General features: G+C 34.2%; 1 non-coding gene across 1 annotated transcript; it reads left to right on the top strand.

Annotated features, from left to right (window-relative positions):
• Positions 1-4,918: 4,918 nt before the first annotated feature.
• LOC124895094 lies at positions 4,919-5,114 on the top strand. The gene has a single exon (XR_007051515.1). It is a non-coding gene; the product is annotated as a U2 spliceosomal RNA (small nuclear RNA).
• The last annotated feature ends 985 nt before the right edge of the window (positions 5,115-6,099 follow it).

Raw genomic sequence — 6,099 nt, 5'->3', positions numbered from 1 at the left:
TATATACACACATATACGCACTATTCAATATACATGTACTACTTTAAATAAAACATATACTACAATATATATATATATATATACACTACAATATATATACAATTTATAAAACATATATACATGTATACATTAAATATACACATCTATAGAAGGTATATACACAAATATACAAAACACATACTACTTAATATAATAAATTAATAATACTTGGTAGTAAATTAATAACATATTAGAAGTAAGTTTTTAATTTAAACTAGAAATTCAATTTAAATCATTAAATGAAAAAAAATTACAAAGTAAGAACTAAGGAGTGAATGAAGGTTGAATTTTATTGATTGCGAAATGATCCAAAATTTATAATTTATATGAATGAAAAATCTACAAATTACACATCATTTTTTCCAACTCATTCATGTTAATATTAACGGGAACTTGCATAGAATAGTCAAAGTCAACAGGGGAAAAACCATGCATTGGACTTTCTGTTGAGTTCTCTCATGAAGACATAATTTCTTCAAGTTTCAGCTTGTCATTCGGCTCCGGTTCCATTCCTTGATTTTCTTCTTTCCTCTCTAATCCAATCTCCGAGGCAAACTAGAACATTCATTGCATTGCTTCCTAATGAGTGTCGGTTGTCTCCAAGCTGTTGTCGTCCCTGACTAAAGGCGTTCTCTGATGCAACAGTTGACATTGGAACATTCAAGATATCTCTAGCTAATCTTGAAGCACAGGATATTGTGTTTAATTACTCCACCAATCCAATGTGTTGATCCATCGTCTGCGATCCTCTGCCGGTGACCGAAGGTAATATTTCAGCTCTTCCCGATAACTTGATGTGTAAGCTCTCCCATAACACTGTTCCAACAAGGTAAATTATAAAAGGAATCAGAAAATCCAGAATGTGCCGGCCTTTTAGAAGATCAAGGCTCCTCGGGAGGATGAGGAGCAACAGTTGGAATGATATTTGCAGGTACGACTAAATTAAATAAATCAGCATAGTGATTATATAGTTTTTATGTATTCATTCGCATCACCCATAGCCATTGATAAATCAGGTTGTACTTGTTCAGAATCATTGTTAGTATTTATTTCTAAGTTAGCATAAATAATAGTACTAAAGTGACACATAGTATTATATTTCATGCACGGATTTAGCATAGCATCAACCAAGTAAATAGGGGGAATCAGGATAAAGTATTTTTAAAATTTAGTAAACATGGCACCAACAACCTCTATATAACCTTCTTTATTTTTATATTCTTTGAGCAAACTAGAAATATTGGTTATATATGCCAAAATATTACAAATAGTAGGATAATAAGCACCGAAAAATTCAACCATAGCTACATAAATTTTTTATAAAAACTCAACAAGATCATTAATTACAACCCAGTCAGAATTATGTAGCATGCAATCAACAGAATCAACAAATGAACCGCAATATTGGTTAAAAGCTAGTGTGATATGAACTCTATATTTATAACAAGTTTTAAAAAAAATCATACGTAGAATTCCATCTAATATCAATTTCCTCAGGCATCAATATCGATGCAAGTCTATTTTCTTGACATTTAACTTTAAATTCTCTAATTCTCGATCTACGATTATTTTCTTGAATAAAACCAACAACAAGATGGATTTTTTCAATATAAAACTCAAAAAACTCAAGACCATCATTTACAATTAAATTATATATATGATATGCACACTTAATATGAAAAATTTCAGGCAACGACGGAGATAGCTTAGATTTTAACCTTTTTTATAGCTGTCTTGTTGTCAGAAACATTATCAAAAGCAATACATAAAATTTTATTTTCGATACCATAAAATCCGGCAACTTTAACAATAGAATCAACAATAAAATCTCCAGTATGTTTACGATCTCCATCATATAAAAAAGTAAAAATACGTTTTTGCATCACAAAATTACTATCCACCCAGTGACAAATAACAATTAAATAATCATTTTTATTTACAACACAACCAAGATCAGAAGTTAGGGACAATCTACATTGAATATTTTTAACAATGTTGATAAATAAAAACAATATTGTGAATGAAGTCTAAAATATCAGACCGACAAATAGTTCTAGGAATACCATTAAACATAGGATTATAAATTGCTTGAATATAATGAATGAAGACATTAGAAGAAGGAAAACTAAAAGACAAACAACCCACAACTACCATTTTAGTTATTTTTTCCCGGTCCCTCAATTTATTATACTTCTTCGTTACCTGACCGGTTGTTAAGTCCATTCTAGTTTGCGTTGGCCCACCAACATCCCCACCACCTTGTGCAATATTTAACTCTCTTTCGTGAGCATCACCTATATGTCTCATTAACGTATCCGTATTCCCTTGCTTGCCTCCGCTTTTATACTTATATATTTGTTGACAGATATTGCATTGCACCTCAATATCTGATATATGTTCAAAAAATTGTCATGCAATACTAGTTGTTTTACGAGCTCTTGGGGCACGAGGAAGACGGGAAGAGAGATTAACTGATTCAGATCTAACGTTAGCATTTCCTACTGCGGGTGTCTCACCAATATTTTCATCATCTTCATCTAAATTAACCGCATCTACTTCATTTTCTTCTTCTATACCGTAATTTTTCTGAGCTTCTACATAATCCATATCGTGAGCACCTACACCTAAAGGTACACCTACTTCATCATTAAAAGGTTGACTAAGTAGTGTCGGAGGCACACGGGTATATCTACTACTTGAACTACCTCTACCGTTAGTAATTTGCTTTTTACTACCACTACCGTTTTCGGGACAAATTTTTTTAACACCTTTAGTAACGAGATTTCTTAATTTATCATAATATAAATTAAATTTAAAAAATTCAAAATACACAAATATAATAAAATTAAATATTCAACAATGAATACACTAAATAAAAATTAAACGTAAGAGATAGAACGACAATACCAAATTTTGAAAGTATCCGAAGGTTGCGACTTTAGAAACTTTCACTCGTACTTTATAATCGGAAAATTAAAAAATTAAACTGAGCACTTTAGGAAATTAAATATATAGAATATTTGAGAATTGAGAGAGAATGAGATTTGAGAGAATGAAAATTTGTGTGAAAGATGATTTGAGAGTGTAGGGTATTTATAGATTTTTTTTTGGGATTAAATTTTTTTTTTTTTTATGTAATTAAAAAGGGCCATTTGAGCCGTTTTAAGGGCCCAAACAGTAATATAGCCGTTGGGCCCAACGGTCAACTGGTCCAACTGTCAAATTTTGATCAAATCTGATTCAAAAATAATAATAATAATAATCCGGGCCGTTTAACTTGGTCCGGGCCAGATTAACCGGACCCAAACCAAAAAATAACTCGATCCGGTACCCGATACCCTACAGCTCATGGATTGATCAGGTTGGGTCATACCGGATCGGATTTGCTTAGTGGATCGGACTGGGCCGGGTCAGCCCGCCCGTTTGACAGGCTTAATCTATGACCAACAGGAGGCCGCATCTATTGGCTTAGTAGTGTAAACCTCATAGATTAGGTGTGCATATAGCCCTACAATCTGCTTTCACATTAGCCACATACCCCGGGGCATTAGTCTAGTAGTAGAAACACAATTTTTCAATGTGTAGATTAGATTCATGCCCTAAGTTTGAACTTCATTACTTACAATGCCTGATATTAAGGGGAGAAGAGTAGAGTTGCAAGTACGATATCCAACAAATTTATAACCGTGCGTCACTGATCTTCAAAAAGTGCTTGAATATAACAATGCCAGCCCAAGAAATGGTAATTTCTCCAGCTCGAACGCATTAAATAGTGACAAGCCGACAATAAAATACTAAAACAAACTCACTCTAAAGTCTAAATGCCAGACATGCTAGGTTGAATTATAAAATTATTTGTATTTGAAAATTTATAATATCACATAATTGGGAGCATCTATTTATAAAAAAAAAATTGAGATATGTGATCTATTAATGTGATATCTTAATTTTTATTCGAATCATGGTACGTGTCAAAAACTATAGATGTATAGTTAGCAATATTACAGTAGTAAGTAAAAACTATGAGAATGCGATATATGCAATTCTGCTGCTAAGCGTTGGGACCTCACTGTCTCTGTACCACATGATCCTTGAATGTCAACTAAAAATCTGCCAAAGAGTTATTGGTCTAACATAGTACGATATGAATGTAAATAACACGTTTATGTTCTCCAAGATGTACTGCAAATTGAAAAATAACAGCTTAAATTACCTCTGCCTGATACACACATCCATATAAAGTATTTTGGAAGTTATTGAAGGAATTTCTAGAAAGCTTGACATGAGTAAAATGTCACGGGTTCAAGCCATAGAAACAGCCTCTCGCAGAGATAGAGAATAAGGTTACGTACTATAGACCCTTATAGTTTAATCCTTCCCTGAACCTCGAGCATAGCAGGAGCTTATGCACTAAACTGCCCTTTTGATGATAGTAGAGGAAGAGACTACTCCATTCATTCGGAACATTGATCAATGGTCAAGTTATATTGCCATTTACAGATCTGGTAAAGACTGCACTTCACGTGCATAAGTGTCATAACAAACTTCGTATTACATCATGTTTATCCCCAGAAGGTAAAAATGTTTCTTTGTACTTGGAAGATTTCAAATTTAGTATTACAGCAACGGATCTTTTAGAGATCTGCAGCATTACATGAAGTGAAATGAGCATCGGAAAACGTTCAATTTGTATAGCAAATCCTGCACCATTTAGCAGCCCGGTAATACTCGAATCATCCACTGATATAGGCAGACTCTGAAGTAATGGCTTTTCACTTCAGAGAAAGCACACAACAGAGTTGTTTCCCACACCGGAAGTGCTAAAGCTTAGATAGCAGAGAGCTGCTATAAAAGAAGAGGCCCATTACCCAAATAAAGCATACCTTTCTCGGCCTTTTGGCTAAGATCAAGTGTAGTATCTGTTCTTATCAGTTTAATATCTGATATGTGGGCCATTGGTTCACACGATATTAACTTAATTTTTCGAGGGAAAGAGCCCATCAAGGTAGCTTGCTACCTGTGCTCTTGCGCGTCGCCCATGTGTTGCACTACTGCACGGGCCTGGCGCACCCTACCAAAACTAGTCCTAATATTTTCACACTTTCAACTTTGGGCCTCGTTTGGGCTGCTGTCAGTTTGAGCAGAACCTAAGTGCTATCCTGGGTCCTCGTCTATGCTGTCGTTATGCTGTACTCTTATTACAAGCTTGGTTATTTTCATGATTAAGAACAGTGAATTCCCACCATAATTGTTTACTGAGAATTGGTAAATTTTCATCTCTATAAATTTGACAAAGATTCCTAGTTCATTAGATTCACTTCGACGTGAGAACGTGACAAGTAGTAGGACCTCCTTTACCAATGGGCTAGTCATGTCTTAAGTTCGATTAAAGCAAAAAACAAATGTCTTAACAACTATGACCAACACAAATACATCGAAGTAAAACCAGGAAAAGTTTCAGGAAAGTTTTTAAAATGTGCTTTCATGGTGTAGAAAGCAAAAAAAATTATGATTATTTACCTATAATCTGCTTCATAATATAGCCACAATGCCGGGAAAATTTGTCAAGTGATAAAAGCGCAACACATGATGTATAAGATTATGCTCACATCCCAGGTTCAAATTCTGTTGCATACCAATGCTTGGTATTTAAGTGCCTACCAAATTTCGAACTGCGCGCCACTAGCTCGAGAATTTCACAGTTAACAATTGGCAACCCAAGAACAGGGAATTCCTCCTGCTCAAACGCACTAAATATAAATATGAAGACAATAAATAACGCACATAACTTACCCATGCTAGGCTCGGTTTTCAAAATTTCAACAGCATTTCATTTCTAAAGTGAAAACCGTCCACATAAAATCCAAATAGTATCTGAAACAAAAAGGAACTCTTAAATTTTCTGCTACATTCCTTAAAATCTACATTTGTTTATTTGCCATATGAGCCAAAACTCCATGATGAAACAAAGTTATAGTTGATAAGTTACTCCTCATTCACCACCACACTGATCTCATCTTTCTCAAGCATATCATAGAACTCCTTAGTTCTCCTCTGGTT

This window comes from Capsicum annuum, unplaced genomic scaffold (genome assembly GCF_002878395.1).
Source record: "Capsicum annuum cultivar UCD-10X-F1 unplaced genomic scaffold, UCD10Xv1.1 ctg79871, whole genome shotgun sequence".
NCBI classification, from domain to species: Eukaryota; Viridiplantae; Streptophyta; class Magnoliopsida; order Solanales; family Solanaceae; genus Capsicum; species Capsicum annuum.
This window is presented reverse-complemented; position numbering and strand designations above follow the sequence as displayed.